The sequence below is a fragment of the Leptonychotes weddellii genome, chromosome 5 (assembly GCF_054177405.1).
Source record: "Leptonychotes weddellii isolate Sample4059 chromosome 5, ASM5417740v2, whole genome shotgun sequence".
Lineage (NCBI taxonomy): Eukaryota > Metazoa > Chordata > Mammalia > Carnivora > Phocidae > Leptonychotes > Leptonychotes weddellii.
This window is the reverse complement of record NC_138373.1, coordinates 45,097,122-45,117,385: the sequence shown is the minus strand read 5'-3', so window position 1 is coordinate 45,117,385 and position 20,264 is coordinate 45,097,122. Positions and strand designations below refer to the sequence as shown.

At 42.6% G+C, this 20,264-nt stretch overlaps 1 protein-coding gene across 6 annotated transcripts in view; it reads right to left on the bottom strand.

Moving 5' to 3' along the window:
* Positions 1-20,264, bottom strand: part of CELF2 (CUGBP Elav-like family member 2) — a 604,346-nt gene that overhangs the window by 216,299 nt on the left and 367,783 nt on the right. The gene's annotated exons all lie outside the window — the stretch shown is intronic.

Sequence of the window (20,264 nt, the reverse complement as noted above, 5' to 3'; positions counted from 1 at the left end):
AGAATGGGAAGGTCAGCCCAACTTTTGTTAGGATACTAATGGGAAAGGTTATAAATCACTACATTGCACGAAGATAGAAAAATATGGAAATTGTCAAGATAAAACATGGTCAGGAGAATTTTGTGAGGAACAATAGTATTCCTCAGACCACATTTTTTTGAACCAGTGATTAAAAACTTCATTTCCTTGTTGGCTTTAACATCTAGCAGATTGGCATGCGTTTGAAAGCATAAGGAACTAGTACTAAAGAAATGCAAGAAGGAGAAGGAGGATTTGGTTAGTAATAAGCTTATTCCAGACCTCTTCAGATTAAGGTCAAGTATAAAATTCTCATTAGTTTCCAGTTTATTTAAATCAGGGCGGCCATGATTTGAAAGTCACCTCCATCATCCTGAGCTAAGAAGTGTGTGAGTAGGTCCACAAAGCCCAACAGGAAAAGTTATCTGTGGTTTCCTCTTTTACAAAGATACTTAGAATTGCTAGGCTCTAAGATTTTTTTTTTTTAAGGTTGTATTTATTTTGAGAGAGAGAGAGAGAGCATAAGTGAGTGCCAGCAGGGGGAGAGGCAGAGGAAAAGAGAATCCCAAGCAGACTCGACACTGAGTGCTAAGCACAGAGCCCTGATCACAACCCTGAGATCATGACCTGAGCCAAAATCAAGAGTCGGATGCTGAACCGACTGAGCCACCCAGGTGCCCCGATTTTTTTTTGCTTTTAAATCATTTTGGTCAAATTCTCTGAAAAAGGGTTCCACGGAGAAAAGCTTTGCTAAAACCCCACTCTGCCAGCCCTCCAAGCCTAGGCTGCCGTCAATTAGCGCATGAAACAGACTGGAGAGATGGTAGCATTTTCCCTCTTTGATTGTTAACTGCTTTCATTTTCCATTTTATTTAAGATACTTAATTTGTTTTTAGTGATTTACTCTTCTTTGTAATTAGATGTAGCGATTAGCAAGCATCTTTTCCTTGGCAATGCAGTTTCCCTTCAACGGAAAGGAGCTTAAGTTAACATCACAGTTACCACTACCAAGTGTAAGGATTTGTAAAGGGGAAAACAACCGACTAGACTCCCTCTCTTGTGATTAAGTAATGCAAAGGAGAGGTAAGACAAAGAAAGAGGTAATTAGTAGGAGGGAGGAACAAAATGGAGATTTTTAAATGCAGAATCCATTCATAACACAACACTTCTCAAGAGAGCTGTTCTAATAGATTACCTTGCCGAAATGCATTATTTAAGTCTTAGTTGTTTGGAGCGAGAGGTAAATGCATCTTCTCTGCACTGGGCGCATAATGCCTTTCGAGTAAATGCAGGTCAATGTGAGGCTACTTACTTGTCTTTGCAAAATCAGATCTGATGTCAGCACAAAGGCAGAAGGAGATAAAAGGGGTTATTAATACCTAAGAATGTGACACAGATGCCCAAGCATACTGTGTGACAACACAGAATAAATATGGCAAAACATTAAATTGTGAAGACCAGGGACTTTTTTTCTGGATCCTCTTTCACAAAGGGTTTCATCCCTTTTGTCCTAAGTGTTGGTCTCATATTTTGTAAGAATCTCATCTCAGTGTCTCCTGTCATCATGATGAATGCCGGAGCCTGGCTTCTCCTACTGGGGAGGATCGCGTGTCTGCCTCTGTCACTCTTTTTTTTCTGGTCTCCAAACAACCCACCTTTTTCCATTTGAAAGGCAATAAGGCCTTTTCCCAAGCTGAGAGGCTGTTTCCGAATGACAACTCCCTGTCACAGTTAAAATGTGAGCAAAAGACATGGAGGTTTACACGCCTCTGGTGAATCTCAGCTGCCCCGACCCTCTGCGGGTCACGGATTAAAACATCCCTCGGCTGCATCCTGGCTCCAGGTAAACCAGCATGAGTGGATGGAGAAAATAAGCCAACCCGGGAGAGCTGAAACACGGGCCACACACAATCACAGAGGGCCGCTCTGACGGCACTCGGCATTTCCGTGCAAATGACATGTTCTGGAATTAGGCAGCAGACCACCAGTTTGCTGCTTCCAAAAAAAAAAAAAAAAGCAAGGATTCTCCTTTTAATTAAGCCACAAACTCTGGCGCCTAAGTTGGCGTGTGTGAGCATACCTGTGTGCGCGCACGCTTGCCTCTTTCACGGTGGAGGATCTCAAAGTATTTTGCTCACAACACAGGAAGGAACTCCGTAAATCCCCTGCACAGAGTATCACAGGGCGATGTATCAGGGCCAGTGCTGACGTCGGTGCATAATTAAAAATACCAACAAAAAATGAACGCAGATACAATTAAAAAGGATGAGTGACTGCTAGGAATAATAAATAACTTCCAAGATCAAAAGCAAACCGAATCCAGTTATTACTCTAACCAAAAATATCAAAATGTAATTATACTGTTTCCACACATCATTATTTGCCATTCCGGGAAATTAGGACGGACACATTAATTAATGGACAAAATGATATTCAATTAAAACAAGTGCAGTGCATCCTTCAAGGGTTTGCACGAGAATCCTTGCCAGCATCCCCGGCTCTAGGAGTTTCTACCAAGAAGTCTTGCGCATGTTTATCTGATGTTTTAAGGTTTATCCGCCAGGGACATATTCTTCCTTGTGAAGATTCAGAAACCAAATGACAGACGTTCTTGGCAGGGGCACGCTGCAGGCAGGCCTTTCCCACAGTGCTTGAAAGGCTCTCTCTCTCCCTCTTTTTTTTTTACCTTTAAAAATAAATCAGCAAATGTATTTAACATAGAGACACGGCTCTTGTTTCCATTTGCTTTTTGTTTCCCTTCCAGAGAAAATGTTTTCAGGCAAAGGCTGGTTGCTATGGAAGCTTTATTGTCAACCACTTCAGTCTTAGAGGGTTGGAAAACATTCAACCATTTGAGTCACCTGATCTACTCAACATTCCCAAGTTCATTATAATAAGAATGAGGAAGAGGCAGGCAAGGTGATTTCAAAAAAAAACAATGCAGCTCTTTGCCCATAAATGGACAATGCATAGCTGAGTCATGGGGACCTCAATAATCAGGACTGCTTCCGACACACTTTTCTTTCCAAAGCGACTCTTCTAAATGATGGCATTTTAGAAAAATAACACAGATTCTGAGATTTCTAAAAGAGTGCGCAGTTCCTGTCATTGTTACGTGCTTAGCGTAAAGTTAATGCCCCGCTATTCAATTCGGTCAGGCAGCTAGTTCTCCAGCAAGTTAATTTGCCATAGAGATGCGTTTTCATAAACATGAGTACAAATAAAGCATTGGAATCCACAAAAACTAGTTTTCCAAACTGGCGTGAAAAATGGAATGGCTTCCAACCTACCATTTGGACGTCCAGTCTCTGGGAACTCATGTGGGCTGTCATGTGGTCGATAGGATCTCATCCCAATACCATTAGCAGAAATGAACTGTAACCAGTTGTAAGTGGCTACTAATTGCCCATGACAATGATGGAAAATACCAGCTCAACCTCAGAGGAGTTCATTTAGGCTGAGTGGTAGAGGTACAGTCTGAAGCTCTCATAATTATATCACAAGCTGACCTTATTAATTAGCCATTCTGGAGTTCCAGTTGTAAAACAGAGATCAAGAAAGGAGTGGTAGGCTGGGATCGCATTGACAACTTGGGTCGAGTTAAAGGAACTGACTGGCTGATTGAGCTGGAAAAAAGGGCCTGGATAAATAGAAGTAAAGAATGAAGTTTTTCCCCGGTGAATTCAAAATTGCTCAATTGTTCTGTGCATGTGGATTATTACTAGCATCAAGTTTGTTCACAAGTTTGCTGGACGTATCAGAACCATTTCTGGGAAGCCCAGTTTGATGGCATCTCTCATCTCCATTCCTAGCTTATATATAGGTGCGTATTTACTTTAAATACCAAAAAAAATTAAAACTGATACTAGCTTGAATTTCACAGTACCCTTTGTGAGGACAGAGATACCCCGGGGTGAAAACAATGTTGCCTGTCAGGACTTTTAAGGCTCAACTCCAATCCTGGGAATAGGCAGTTGGAATTTGCACATTAACTAATTCCCAGACACCAAACTGTTGCCATATGACAAACACCCTCTGAAAAGGGAATAGGCCAAGTGTCCCATAAGATGATTGACAGCAGCATTAACTCCTTCTTCTGTCAAGAAAATCAACAGACTACAGATGCAAAAAAAAAAAAAAGGCTGGAGGAGACCATTATAAGTGACCACATCATTTTGCATCTATTGGCATGCTAATTCCCCGACAGAATAGGAAATTAAGACTGATGCCAATCATGATGCACAGCCTCCTGTCACACACTCTGGAAGTGGGGTACCGCAGTGGGCATCACCCAAAACGCCAGGAAGCGCATCTCCTCTTTAACTGAGAAGTGCAAAGGCAAGTGAAGTTGCAGATTCAAACATGGCGAAAAATAAGCTCTCTGGGTCCCGTGTGTGGATGGCTATTCACGCAGCTGTGAGGGTGGGTGTTCGTTTATCAGTCTGAGATGCCATGGCTTGAAATTAAGGAGCAAGAGGACCAAGTGGTGTCCGCAAGGTCCTCTTGCAAGAGCCTGGCTCTGTTTTGGTCACTTCCATTCTAATGAAGGGAGCTGAAAGTTGAATTAAAATTCTCCAGGCTCTTTGAAAAGTAGAGAGGGAAAAACCTTGGCCATTGTGTGGTGTTAAGAAAATGACCTAAAACTTACAAGTAAGATGGGTCAGGGTAGTATACCAGGTTCTTCGTTGTCACAACGGGGCACTGTTAGACACTTCTGCCCCACGATTATTTTAAAACTCTCCAGAATGTACCTGTGTCTGATTTTGATATGTACTAATTCATTTGATAGTACAGATTAACTTCTAGATACATGTTTGGCTCAAAAGAGAACCCCAAAGGTGTCGTTTATTACTTTCTAGGATATTAATCAGTTTTATATACAATCAAGAAAATTTATGCTAATATTCTTTTCTAAATGCCTATAAATACCCAGTTACTCAAATGCTTTGTAAATCTGTGTTACCACCTTACCGGTTTCCTCACTGATGAGTTAAATAAATCTTTGACACTTGTTCATTCTACACTTGACTGAGAGCTACATTTGACCATTTTGGAGACAATCCTGACAGCAAGGTCACTGTTAGTCATTGAGGAGGATTCTAATGCTTACCTTTCTCCACTTTTCTATGGGTTAAATTTTACAAAATGAGTTCAGAAACTACTGGACTGGTGTGTATATAGGCTTTCCCCCCCATCTTTGATTTGACTTTTCCTTGTATTGCTCTCCTATCAGCAGAGAACATGCTCATTTGACTGCAGAAACCTACATTTTAATATTTCCTCACAAGTATAGTTTAGCTACTTAAAAAAAGCCAAGAAAGGCATTAAAAGAAAAGTCAGAGCACATTAATTTTCTCTGAGGGGCTGTCTCACGTGGTCATGGCCTCCTTTCTTGTAGGTCCTGGGCATGTGGGTCACTCTTCTCTCAAGGCCGACAGAGGTTGATTAACTTCTATAAAAGAGGCCACGTTTCTCACAAAAGTCTTCGTTCCTGTGCCGCAGAGCCCCCAAGGGCAACTGCCTCACCCACATCTCCTGAGAGACCCGAAATTTCACTTTGTGCCCTCAAGTGCGGGGACACCATAGCAGCTTGTTCAAATGACGAGCCCTGCGTTTGTTGGGGGAGGGGCGAGGCCCACTGTCCCCGAGCATGAGCCCGCTCCTCCAGGAAGCTAGTGGGACAAAAGTCGAATCAAACGTTCATGCTGTGGGCATACTGCTTTGTACCTTTTTCTGGAAATCGTCCTTTGCGGTAGGAATTTCAGAAGGTAACTCAGCTAATTGATACTTAAAAGTCTACCCATGACAGTACATGAACTAAGGGTGATAAAGGAATGATGCCAAATGCAACAATTCTCTTTTTAAAAAATATGACCACATTACAGAAAATTTAGGCAATAGAAGACGACATACAGCCTAAGACAACCACTATTAGTGTTTTGATGTATTTCCAGCCTGTATTTTTTAAGTTTATTGTACACACACACACACACACGATTTTTCACTTACACTATGTCAATTTCACCTATAAATTGGTGAGGGTAAAGCCTAGCCCTCACTGACCTGCTTATGAAATTCTACTAGATCACTTATGTCCTAGTCAAGTTCTGACAAACAGAAAATAGTAAATAAATATTAGCCATTTCTCCTGATTATTATTCTAATTATAAGTGGCCGAAAGATATTCCATTAAGCAGAAAGGGCATAATTTCTTTAGGTATTTCCTTATTGCTGGATATTTAGATTGTTCTCAATTTCTTATGATCATAAATAATGCTGTAACTTCATTACCTACATCTCTAAATTACAAATCTATCTTTTGGTGATCTCTCAGCTGTGTCTGTTAAAACATCTGAATATTGTAACCTACGTTTCTTTTTAAACTATTAAATAGAAGAAACATGGAAATTCCTTTAATTTTTAATTGGGAGGGGGAAGAGAAGTTTTTTAAAGAGGAGTATCCAAGATCAGACACGATTTACTCTGTATTCTTTAATTCAATCTGGAAGGGAAATGCTATTTATATTCTTTTAAATATATATGTATATAGAAATCTCTTCAACTTGCCAGGTCTCTGAAGTGCCTTTTGCTCTCGACACCGTCAGAGTTAAAATGCTCCACGGGCCACTCCTGATTGCTTCTCCTTTTCTGCTAACTACTTACTCCATAAAGCTTTTGCTGCCTGGCTTTTGCCTCTACCAGCCACTGAACGGACTCTTCTCAAGATCACATAGCACTACTCCTTTTTAAAGCTTGTCCTTCCTTCAGCTTCCATGACCGTGTCCTCCTGAGTCCACTGCCCCCTTCTTCGGGGGGCTCCTCAGCCTGCCCTTCTCAATGTAGGGCGAAGGAGCTGTGATGGTCCTTGACCTTCTTCTGGCACATACCCTCTCCCTGAAATGTTGTGCTATCTCTAGACTGGAGTCTAATTCCAGGATTTTCAGTTACTATACCCTTTTCCCCTCCCAAGTCCTTTGGGCACCTCAAACTAAGCGAGTGCGAAACTGGTCATCTTTGCTGTGGTCAACCGGCAACCTCTGCCATGGCAGACTGTGTCTTCCAAAGGTGGCTGCCATGACCACCCCATCCCACGGGCTCTTCTGCAGCAGAAACTGCCACCCCCCCGGCCCCCTCATGGAGAACGGGAGTCCAGCAGGAAGGGGCGCTGTTTGACTTTTGAGGCTAGGTCACAGAAGGCTGTGCAGCTCTTGTTGGTCCTACTGGCCCCCTCCCCCTACAGCAGTGTTCTCTCTGAAAACCCAGGAGCCGTGCTGCAGGAGGCCCAGCAAGCGTGGCCAGGCGTAGATGCGCTTCAGCCACCAGCTCCAGCTGAGCTCGGCTTTTCAGTGAACCAGTCCTACACATCAGAGGGCAAAGATTCTCCCCTCTGAGCCCCTTCTCCCCCAGGCCTTACCATGGCCTATAAAGACTTACACAAACAGGAACATAGATTCTAACAGCTCCATCCCTGAGATGACCCTAGCCCTCCCTTAAAGTATCTGCCTGCGAAAACTCAAAGCTGCCAAAAACATTTACCATTTGTTCCAACACCTTTGCATGGACTTCTGTCTCCCAGCCTCTGTGGAGAGTAGGAGCCTAACTTCCATTAAGCACCAGTTAACAAACCCAGGTGGGTGTCACATGGACCAATCCCTCCTCCTTCCAGCTTTTTGTCATTTTTCATTTCCTGACTCTGAGCCCCACCCTCTCCCTGTTCTGAATCATTCTACCTTTAAAACTCCAGTCCCCTCTGTACAAATCAAAGTTGAGTTCAGTTCATGCTGGACTCTCTTTTCTGCTCTAATGGTATATACTAGTGATTAAAGTCTGTCCTGACCACTTTACCTGGTGTGGGGCCTTGTTGATCTTTGAACAGTCACATATAAGTGAAGAAGCTGCCGACGATTCCAGTCCTCAGCCCACTGAGACATTGGCAGTCGTCTGAACCTTGCCGGCTGAGGCCCCAGACACCATGGCTATTCCCTGTGCAGATTCCTGACCCGCGGATTCCATACTGACAGGGTCATCGTTTAATGCCGCAAAGTTTGGGATGATTTGTTATGCAGCCGTAGGTACCTGCTACATCCAACAAACGCACCAATTCTTCCTGGCTCCCTCTGCTGCCTGAGGCATAGGTCTTGGCATATCCATTTACAGGCTGGGGCAGAGTCTAGATGAGCAGCAATACCCCACATCGGCTCTGCCGCCGTGCTCTGCTGCCTCTAATCCATTCTGTCTATTACTGAATTAATCTTTTTAAACCACAGGCCTAACCATGTCATTCCCTTGTTACAAAGCCTTTGAAAGACATCCAATGTCTAGAGAGAAAAGTCCAAACTCTTCAGCGTGGCATGCTAAGTCCTCTAAAATGTGGCCTAAATTTACGCTCCCTGCCTTATCGCCCATTTTACACTGCCCATTTAAATCCAACTGGATTAGTCACTCTTCTCCAGAGATGTCCAAAATTCTTCCATGGCTTTGCCTCAAACACCTCTTCTCATCACCAGGAGGATACCTTTATGCTTCCTTTCACGCATAGCTCTGCCTCACCAAATGTCCTCAGCACTTAACTGCCTTCGTCCTGGTCTGTCCACCTTTCATCTTGTATGGATATTTGGTTTTGTATCTTTTCTCCTCTACTCTCCTGCCGACTTCATTAACAGCACATATCCTGTCTTGGATATTTCTCTATCCCCATTGCCTAATACACTGCCTTGCACAGAAAGGGCATTCAGTATTTCTATCATTGCTGAGAGTGTATCAGAAATGCAGACTTTATTGGAAGGGAAAAAAAGTGTAATCATCTGCCTGGAAATTTGTTCAACCTTAACATTTAATGAACACAAATAAAGTTCAAGGCCATCGGAATGTTCACCTCTGGTTCGTCCTTTGGAAGTTCTGGGAAGGCAGCACTCCCTAACTTCAGGTAAAAAAAAAAAAAAAAGAAGCTCCAAGTGCAGTTTTAATTTCAGGTGCCTCAAGAAGAGGTCTGTAAAGGAACATACTTTTGCTAGTGCTGTGTGGTAATACAGTTGGTTTAAAATGCATGTATTATGAACCCATTTCTGTGGGAATGTATTGTTGTGATAGGCCAGTTATTCCCAGTGATTGAATAACATAGAGTCAAATCCAATCATAAATGGGATGCATCTCATTCCAGGCCCTGCTGGAATGCACTGGCATTTGATAACGAAATGATGGACAGGTGCGGCTTGTTGTATAATAATGAGGCGATTTCCACGTCAATCGCGATGCCTTCGGAAAGGCGTCATTTAGGAGGGGAAGCCAGTTGCTAATTTCTTTCATCTGTGCAACTCTGGCTAGCTCTTTCCAGCAGTCAATGACATATATGTTTATGCCTCTTGCAAAAAAGCTGGGAGTTTTCAGGTTTCAGATGAAAGTGTTTTCTCAATGGGTGATGCTAGATTAGCATCCAGACACCACCTAAATATGTAAGAAACACACCTCTCATCACCTAGGGACCCTTTCTTTGTTGTTCATTCTGTTTGGTAGCTGGTATCTGAGGTAACCCACATACTGCGTGAAGATAAATGATTTCACCAAACTTAGCAAAAATTCTGAAATCCAAAATGCTAACTTTATAGATACAAGATAGCCCTGAATTCCTGTGCTATTTGTTCTTGAGTATTCTGGCTAAATTCCTTTCAGAGCCTGGAATTGTACAATTCTGTTGTCTCCTACGGCCCCAAGTCTCTCAAAACCATCTCACATCAACACAGTGACACACAATCCAGCCAATGTTTCCAGAAAATCAAACCCTTAATTCCTTTAAAAAACCCAATTCTTGAGGATCAATTTCCCTTTCGCTGGTTGCTCCCCTCCCCCCCATGAGCACCTGCCCCTTTAAGAAGGCTGAAAACACCTTTCCCTGGAATTTGCAGAAATATATTTTTAAATGAAATTTTATTTTGGTCTCACCATGCAGGAAGCTATTACCCGTCTGTTATCTTTATGTGCGTGATTAGGAATAATAGCTGATTTGTGAAGTTATCTATTACGGGAAATAATCAAGATTAATGAGCCCTGTGGCACTTGCTGAATGCCTCGAGAGATTTATTGCTCAGGCTGTGCATTTCTCTTGTTGTGCTGTTGGTGCTGTCAGGAGGTTTGTTTTTTTTTTTTTTTTACAAACGCAAATGGAGACATGGATTAATTGTGGAGAGGAAAAGAGCTCTTTCAATGTTATCAAATATTGGGGACTGCTTGGTCCCATCTCTCCCAGTGACATGGTTTTATTTTATATAATGTGGTTGGAGTCCAGTCCCCATCCGGCTTTAGACCCAGGTAGGGAAAGTTTAGCTCACACCCTCCATGGCTCATGGGCTGTCCCCATGGGAGTCCTGTCTCCAAGTGGAGACTGACCCTAGCTGGACAGAAAAATACGGCTGCCGCTGCTGACAGTGCCCAGTGTCAATCACTTGCTCGACCAGGGAGGGGTCATTCCCCGCCTCCCCTCCCCCCGGGGCTGCCATAGACGGCAAAACGAATGCCACGGTGCCGATGTATCTTTGTTCCGAACGTCTGGATTCATTCAGGACAGTTCTGTGTCCTATGCATCTCTGGAAATGGAACGGTGATCCTGGATTCAAATGAAACGTCAGCAGGACTGCTGCTATATTGTACCAACTGGGTAGTTAACATACAGTTGCAAAGACTGTTTCGAACACAAAGCAGATAGGAGGTAGAAACAAAGAAGCTCCAGTGGCCAGCTCCCGTTCGGGAGAAGCAGAAGAAGGTGTCAAGTGAGGGCAAAGGTGTCTTTGCCTGCCCGCGTTCGAATCGCTCTCGGCAACATGCACCCCCGCCGTATGTGAAGTCTTTGAGCCTCAATGGCCCATTTGTAAACTGTGGAAATAACAGTCCTGGCTGCACAGGTTGCTGGGATGGCTCAAATGAATTAATACATGCACCAGTACTCAGGAGAACTTCATAAATGTCAGCTATGGTTACTGCTTTATGTAAGTTTGTCAAAATGTATTTGCAATCCCCTAGACCCTGCATCCGTGGTGTTCTAAAATACTGGTTCAAATCTGCAAGTGCCCAGTCTCCTTTCGTTTTTTTTTTTTTTCCCCCCAGCTGACAAAGTAAGGGTAATAAGGGATGAACCCCAAAGAGGAGTGAAAAGGTCTAGCTTCTAGACCCAGCTCGGTCACTAACAAGCAGTATGATGTTGGTAAAGGCACTTCCCTATCTTTGGGTCTAGTTTTCCAGTCTATCAAATACAGAATTGGGAAATGATCTCAAGTATCTTCAGTGATGGTATCACATAAACCTATAGGTTGTACTCCCTTTGTGTTAGGGGGAGGAACAGCACCAGGAGTAAATGCAAAATCAATGTAACATACCTGAAATTTTATGTGAATGGAAGACAATCCTATCAAAGGTATATCTGAATATTTAGAAGATTGCTACCCTTACCAACTAATAAAGCCACAGGGTGTTTATCTGTAGACATTTTAGTAAGTCAGAGCCTCTAAAAACTTACTTTGCAAAATACAGGAATAGCAAAGCCTCCCAATAGGATACTTTTAATGTGCTCAAGCTTGCATTTCCATAATGATATTAAAAGGGCCATTGGGTTTATTTAAAAGCATATATACTGATGACCTTAGCAGTTAGACGATAATGGCCTTTTTGTTGAAGGGGTTTATAATCTAGACCATAATTCTCACATTCTCTTGGCCGAACATAGAATACTGTTTCTTTTTTCTTTTATGTTTTTCCCAAAGACTTGTTAATTACCAGGTAGAGCCGGAGCTTTCAACACCAATAGGAAATTGGCTATTTTTTCCAGCAATATATTTGTTTTTAATTTAAAAGCTCAAATTGCTGCTTGTGGATTATACCACTTATAAATTCAAGAGTATGATTTCTTCATTTCTGTCTCCCAACCTTACCCTTGAGAATGCCTGCTAACGTACTATCTTCTTAAAGCCCTAATCAGATTCCAAGATGTCATCATCAACCTTTCCAAATGATACTCATTTCCCCCTTCACAGAGCCCCCCAGGCCTTCACACCTCGAGTGTAGAATTCTGCATGGCACACTTCACTGTGTGCTGTTGCATTCTGTCATTCAGCCCAATGAGACTCTAAGCTTAGGGACCATTTCTAGCCCGCATTTACTCAAAAAATACAGTCAACCTTGTGTCTGTGTATTCCTCTATCTGTCCAACTAGATAAAAAAAAAAAAAATACAAGGACTAGGTCTTCATTACTGTTTGTTTCCATGGTTTCTGACACATACCATCCATAAAGCTGCTGCTCAATACAAGTTGTAGAACTAAATGATTTCACTTGTTGGGGTTATCCCCAGCTAGAGAAGAAGAAAGTGGATTCTTCTGGAGGGAAATGAATTATCTAAGTGGTAGTTTTTTTTTTTCTTTTCCCTATGCCAAAAAGTTATTTGCTCAGACCACTGACAATCAGTATGGAATGGATCCATCAGTGGGCTGGTGACTGCTCTGAACCCCTGATTGTGGGGTTCAGCCCCCTGGATTGAGAGAATGGTAAATAAAGCCTAAAACAGCCCATATTTGGTTGTTGTGATTGGTAGCAATTGGCAAAGGGAAGCATGAAGACATGGTTACCACTCGCCAGGCTCTGTTTCAAAGCCCTCTCCATCCCTTCTCTAATTTCCTCTTCCCTACCACCAAATGCAAAAGCATTATTCACCACCACCACCCCCTTTTAAAGACAAAGGAATCGAGGTATAGAGAAGCTATGTGGCTTGCCCACATAAGTGTTGGAACCAAGACTCCAATTCGAGCTGAGTGCAGAGTCCTTGCTCTGAACCACTCAACTTTGCTGGAAGGGTCAATGACAAATGCATTTCTCACCCACTGCAGGAAAAGAGGAATCAGAAACATGGAAAAGACAAAAAAAAAAAAAAAGCAGAGGGTTGAGCTGAGGTTTTAGAGGGAGGGGGCATGACACGCCACCTCGGTAAGAGCTCTCAGGGAGAGTGTTCCACCGTTCACAGGCTGGTTGGTGGGCACATCCCCACTCATGCCAATGACAGAATCAAATACATAGTAGAGTCCCCAAACTGCCCTGAGCACCAGTCCCCACTGGCTTCTCCACCTCTCTCTTAAATTCAATCACATTTAAGTTCAAGAGCTCCTATAAGCCACTTGCAGAGTGAGCCAAGAAACTGAAGTACACATTTGCTTCCTATTATTAGGAATCTGCCAGTTGGCATAGCCCCCAATAATGGGCATCTGTCAAAATGATAACAGTACTTTCACCAGCTCGTTTTTATTCTCCCAACAGAGGTGTCAGCTGTCAACAGATTCTGGGGTATGAACAGAAGGGTCATTATGACCTCTAACCTCACTGCCAATCAGGATAGGAAAAAAAAAAAAAGCACAGCCAAAGGAAATGATACATATTGGGATGGGACCTGGGGTTAGGATCCTTCCTCACAGGTGACAGTTTCTGTGGAGGGAGAATAGGAACATTTTTTTTCTGGAATAAATGGAATTCTTGATCTGGCATCTGTTTGGAGACATTAATATAAAGTGAACCTCATCCCGTTCTAAGTATTAGGACACTAGTGATTTCATAAGGACTGGGTCTTACATGCAAAGGGGCTATCTGAAGGATGGCCAAGCTCTGGTGTGTTTGCTTGGAGGTCTGGCTTGCTTTGGCAGCTACAATAAACATCTTAGAGTCAGCAGGCTGCTTCTACCATGGGTAGAATGGATTTTATACCATAGGCAACCAAGTCACAAACCATGGGATTAGCTGTAGACCGCCATGTGCTTCACATCAAGAGTAGAAAGAATTTAGGTTTCCGTTTATATTTGGAAATGTGACATACTGGCCGTGGAGATTTGTAGTCAGGAAATCACAGCATTTTAGATGTAGAAGGGACCTCAGAGCTCATTTAAGTAACCCCTTCGTTTTATAGATGGGAGCAGAGAAAGCCAGGTGGGAGAAGTGAATTCACACACAGTTCCTTGGCTGCTCACAACAAAGACAAGTCTGGAACCCAAGTTCTAGGATTCTTAAGGCATCACGTTTTCCACCCTGCAGGGAAACATGGCACACGGCCTTGCACGGATCAGCCACCAGTACTTTGTTGCTCAATAAATAGCTGGGTGATCTGGAAATCTAGAAAACCTGGAGGGAAGAGAGTTTGGAGAGAGGTATCACCACCTGGGCCAGGTCATGGGACTCATGTCCGCCATTATTTCAATGAGAGACATGAGCTTGCCCATTGGCTGCAACGGGACAGATTTTATTAAGGGTCCTCTGTTGGAAAGAGCTGCAGGCTGCATATCATTTTGGGGTGTGCTTTTTGGAGAGTAATTAATTAGAGTTCTGAAATCAAAGAGCACTTGTGGGTTAAGCAGGGGGGGGGCAGTGTGTAAGGGAGCAGGGAGGGCTGGAGTCCAAAAATTATTTAACCTCCCTTATTCCTCTCTCCTCCATGGAACCCTGGCTCCAACCAGAAGAAGGAACCCTGAGCCCCATCCCCAGTCCACTGGAATACTGACCATTCTCTGATAAACTGGCCAAAGTTGCAGGAAAACTCAAAAGTTCCAAGGAAAGAAAAGCAGGCCTGGATAGTGTGATATTGACCTCGGTAAAAAAAAAAAAAAAAAAAAAAAAATGTGTGAGTTACAAGTTATGGAAGAAAACCCCAATATAATGGGGAAATCAGAGTCCAGGGACAATGCATCCATTAAATGACCAATATACCCTGAAAGTCTTTCTTTCCCAGGAAAGGATACCAAGAATTCCCAGCTCGTACACACTAGAAACCCTTTAGCAATACTTATTTACAAGAGTGGTCAAGAGACTGTGTCAAGTACTTTAGAGAAAAATAAACCTATCAAAATACCCTAGTCCAAACTGCCATCTACTTCTATGCGGATCCCTCATGAGAATCTTCACATGGAGGTAGGTCCCAACATGTCTGTTTAGTGGATTCTCTCTCTTTTTCCTATCTCTGCCCTTCCAGGTTCTGGCTGGAATGTGAATCTCCAATTTGCCACAGTGGCAAGACAGGGAAGCAGGCTTCTGATGTAGGGTCCTTCCTAGGAACACATTCTATCATGAATGTCATGCTCTCATCCTAGCATTCGTTAGCCAGTTTTTTAAAGTCAGATTATCCCAGGTATGACTTAGCTTAATGTCAGTACAGACAGTGAACTTGAATTTTCAAGAGACACTCTTTCAATTATGATACTGAGATTGAGACATCCACCCTCCCCAAGATTTCTTCTCTCCTTCCAGGCTGGTCTAGTAAACAGGACATCACTTGGTAAAGCTAGCTTCTTCAAACCACCTTACTTTCTAACTGATGCTATTCAACATGAGACCAAACCCTGCTATATGAAAAATCTTATCTGTAACAAGGTAAGTTGGTAATCCTTCACTTTACTACAGACTTTATGACAAGGTTGAGGTGGCCCTCTCCTCCAAAATAAGCACCTTTTAAAGAACCATTTTTGTACATTTCTACGAAATAGATGCTCAAGCAACATTTCAGAAATTCAACCCCAATTTTTGCAAATACCGAACAAACACCTCTAACAAAGCCAACTTAGAAACAGAACACAGAAACTCGTGTGCCTCTAGGAACCGACAGCTGGCTGTCATTCATTCGAATGACAACAGACATGGGTCAAGTGACAGTTCGTAGGATTTCCTTTCCATTAAGTGACTATATAAAGACTTTGATTCAAATTAAATGCTGTCCCAGCAAAGGGACACCATTCTCCTCTACCCCCAGGACAGCACCTTCCTCTCCTTACCACGTAAGTTTTTTTTTAAAGATGTTATTTATTTATTTATTTGACAGAGAGAGAGAGAAAGAGCACAAGCGGGGGGTGGGGGGGAGTGGAAGAGTGGCTTCCTGCTGAGCAGGGAGCCCGATGTTGGACTTGATCCCAGAACCCTGGGATCATGACCTGAGCCAAAGGCAGTCACCAACCAACTGAGCCACCCAGGCGCCCTTTTAAATGAAGCACATAGTGAGGTTCTCTCAACAGTACGCAGTGAAAAGGCCCTTCAGTATCTGACTAAGTATCATGCACACATTACATGCTCGCAAAATGAGTGTTTGAGAGGAAGGTAATGATCAACACATACAGAAACCTCCGGGACTAATACTGGTGCTGCCTGAAATTTACGAGGTCATACACTTCTCTAGATGCCCCCTGTAGGTCAGGAATCTACCTTCTGGGTGATCTTGGGTCAACTTCCAACTCTATACATTCCTTATCTAGTAGAGGAAATAGAATAGTCATATATGTAATCATTATAATAGTAAATATATGTAATCATTCGCTCATTCATTCCATGAATATGTACTAAGCAACTGGAATAAGCTAGGAACTGGGCACTTACCCAGAAATAATTCATTAAAGACGGTAAAAGACTTATAAGCAGACACATTTATTTAAACAAAGATAGAGGGGCGCCTGAGTGGCTCAGATGGTTAGGAATCTGCCTTCGGCTCAGGTCGTGATCCCAGGGTGCCGGGATGGAGCCCCGCATCGGGCTCCCTGCTCAGCGGGGAGCCTGCTTCTCCCTCTGACCCTCCCCTCTCTCATGTGCTCTCGCTCTCTCTCATTCTCTCTCTCTCAAATGAATAAATAAATAAAATCTTAAAAAAAAAAAAAAGTTTAGGGCGCCTGAGTGGCTCAGATGGTTAGGAATCTGCCTTCGGCTCAGGTCGTGATCCCAGGGTGCTGGGACGGAGCCCCGCATCGGGCTCCCTGCTCGGCGGGGAGCCTGCTTCTCCCTCTCCTTCTCCTGCTCCCCCTGCTTGTGCTCTCTTGCTCTCTGTCAAATAGATTTAAAAAATCTAAAAAATATAAAGAAAAAGCAAAAGGAAGCTTTTAATGGGGTCTCTGCTTGGAGCTTTAATACATTACCCAAGTCTCATAATGAGTCTGTATTACTTCCCTTTTTTAGGTGAAAAAATTAAAGTCTGTGAAAGGTGAAATGAACTGCTCAAGGCAACCGTGGCGTTGCCAGCATTTGAACTACTGCTAGTGCAAAACTCTTCCCATTCTGTTACTAGCGCTCACCAACATGGAGAAAACGTTTACAAACCAGGGAGCAAATGACTTTTACAACCTTTGTTATTCAGCCAGATTCATTTTTTTTTTTTTTTTAAAGATTTTATTTATTTATTTGAGAGAGAGAGAACACATGAGAGGGGATAGGGTCAGAGGGAGAAGCAGACTCCCTGCCAAGCAGGGAGCCCGACGCGGGACTCGATCCCGGGACTCCAGGATCATGACCTGAGCCGAAGGCAGTCGCTTAACCGACTGAGCCACCCAGGTGCCCTCTAAGTAATCTTTTTTTTTTTTTTTTGATTTTATTTATTTAAGAGAGAGAGAGCATGAGAAGGGGGAGGGTCAGAGGACGAAGCAGACCCCCCGCCGAGCAGGGAGCCCGATGCGGGACTCGATCCCGGGACTCCAGGATCATGACCTGAGCCGAAGGCAGTCGCTCAACCGACTGAGCCACCCAGGCGCCCCATGATTTTATTTATTTAAGAGAGAGAGAGCATGAGAGGGGGGAGGGTCAGAGGGAGAAGCAGACTCCCCGCCGAGCAGGGAGCCCGACGCGGGACTCGATCCCGGGACTCCAGGATCACGACCTGAGCCGAAGGCAGTCGCTTAACCGACTGAGCCACCCAGGCGCCCCCAGCCAGATTCATTTTTTTTAGTGTTATGACTCATACAAATGGCTAGCAACTAACAGATCCCAAAGTAATATTTTTTATTACTAAATGGTATTGCTGTTTGCACTGTACTGTGGTAATTCTGATCACACACAATGATACAGCTGGGTGATAGCAAAAGCCAACCCAGGAGATAAGGCTGAGTGACAGCTTCTCTTTCTATTTTGAATAGCTAAATTCCACTGATCTGCATTTTCCCCATATTTTGTTGAGGTGATACCTGTACATCAACCCAAAAGCTAGATATATGCCAAAACCAACGTCTACTGATAAAGTATGAAGAAATTATAGAACAAGAAATGCTTTAGGTCATAGGACTTTATTTCCAGTAGATTCTAAAAAAAAAAAAAAAAAAAAACTTACGAAATTTACATGTTTTTCTAATGTGCTCCCCTCCCCCAAGTCCCTCTGAACAAATTTAAGAATGTTTTCGTTTTTACTTCAAGGCCAATAAATCAGAGAGGATTCTTAAAATCACAGAGAGGGCAGGGAGGTAAAAAAAAAAAAGGAAAAGAAAGGCAGGGTAGTTTTATACATTCAGGGCATGAAGGACATACACTGCTATCACACCTCAACTGTGCTCAAGGAATACAAACAGCAGCTGAAAGGAGGAGGCAATCTGCTCAAGCGGATTCATCAATTGTAAAACAAATCTCTTTTGGTCCAAAAGTGTTTGCTTACTTAATTCTTTAATCATATTACATTTCTACCAAAGATGGGAGTAGTAGAATTCCCTGAATGAAAGAAATGGACATGCCCAAGAGCACCATCACTCCCAGATCATGCCTATTGAGCATCCACAGCTCTGGAATCTCTCCCCCACAAGTCAAGAGCACAGTCCGGGGAAAAGAATACAGACCTGCTACCTTGGATTCTTCTCTATAATTTCTGCAGGCAGTGTATGAAGAGACAGAGCCATTCACACTTTTGTGATCCGATACAATAACTCCTTCATCCAGCTTTTAATGGGTGTTAGATTTCTATCTAGCCTTTCTGAGTAGTAAGTTTGTAGGGGGTATAGACTGATTGCGAAAGATGGGAGGAATCTGAGAGAAAAAAAGGTCTGAGATAAATAAAACTGCCAACTCTAGAAATCAGTCCAGCACTATAGTGAAGCCAGTGAAAAATACATTTAGGAAATCTCTCTCTTCCAGGACTTGGGACCAGGTATTCTCTATTCATCTGCACCTTTAATGTGGGCAGAACTTGTTCAACTCCGGAAAAGCAATGAATTCGTTCCCATTGCAATCATTTTCTCTGAGCAAAGCATACATTTATGAAAGGTGAAATCTGTAGCACCCATGAGAGAAATGTTGTTGAACTCTGTTTCCCATTGCATACATTCCCCACAAACTGCTTTTAGGATAATACAAGAAAGAGCAATTACGTAGCAACTGGAAGAGGAAATTAAAAGAAAATTTAGGCCGAATGTCTTCAAGAAACCCTCGATACCTCTATCAGACTGCGGATTGCCCTCCAGAGGAATGAACCCAAACCTTAAATGGAAGAAACATAAAGTCTTGTAAACAATGACCTTGAACTAGCAGAAAATGGTCTGCTGTAGTCTACCTATGCAGGTCACTTCCCAACCCTCATTTGAAATTTTCATTCCCTATGCTATGCTTTTCTCAAGGATTATTTTAGGCTTTAGTTGCAAAGCTCCTAACGTTTTTTTTTTTTTTAAGCATTATTTATGTCTACATCCTGATGTAACAGTTTGAAAATCAGACTCCTACAGATTTTGCTTTGACTCACACAATTTCTAGGGGAACTGGAATCCATAAAAGTGAAATTAATTTTATGTTTATGTGTATTGTATAGTTAAGATTATGGGTGAGTCGTTCATAATTCATCTGTCAAGAGAATCACCCTGTACTTCAATAGATCTCAGAGGGCATCAGCATGTTTAACACACTCGGCAATACATAACTTTGGAAATAATGAATTTCCAGTTTCCACTTTACATTTTACTAATTGAACTAAAACACATATTTTTATAGGGCTCAGAAGACTTGCATCATTTTCGGGAGACAGAAGAATACATATACAAGACTGCTTATTTGGAAGATAGAAATTTCTAATGCCAACAAGGTGACCTAATTACTTTTGATATTTTGCTCACATTTATGGTGTCAAGTGTCTAGTTATAAACGCATTCCAGAACACCTTCAAAGCTGGACTAATCAGGACTAACCTACCAGGAATTATTCAGGAGTTTTTCCAGTGTAAGTATTCCCCACTTCACCTGAATTTGCCTTTAAGAAGAAAAAAAAGAAAATATGAGCAATTAAAATCATGGTAAAAACTTCCATCAGAATAAAAGCAGCCCATCACCCAGTTACCCCATGATGGGCATGAAGGAGGGCACGTGATGGAATGTGCACTGGGTGTTGTATGCAACTGATGAATCACTGAATTCTACCCCTGAAACTAATAATACACTATATGTTAATTAAATTGAATCTAAATAAAATAAAAGAAGCAAATGAGAGGTCTCCTGTTCTGGCATGTTCTGGTGT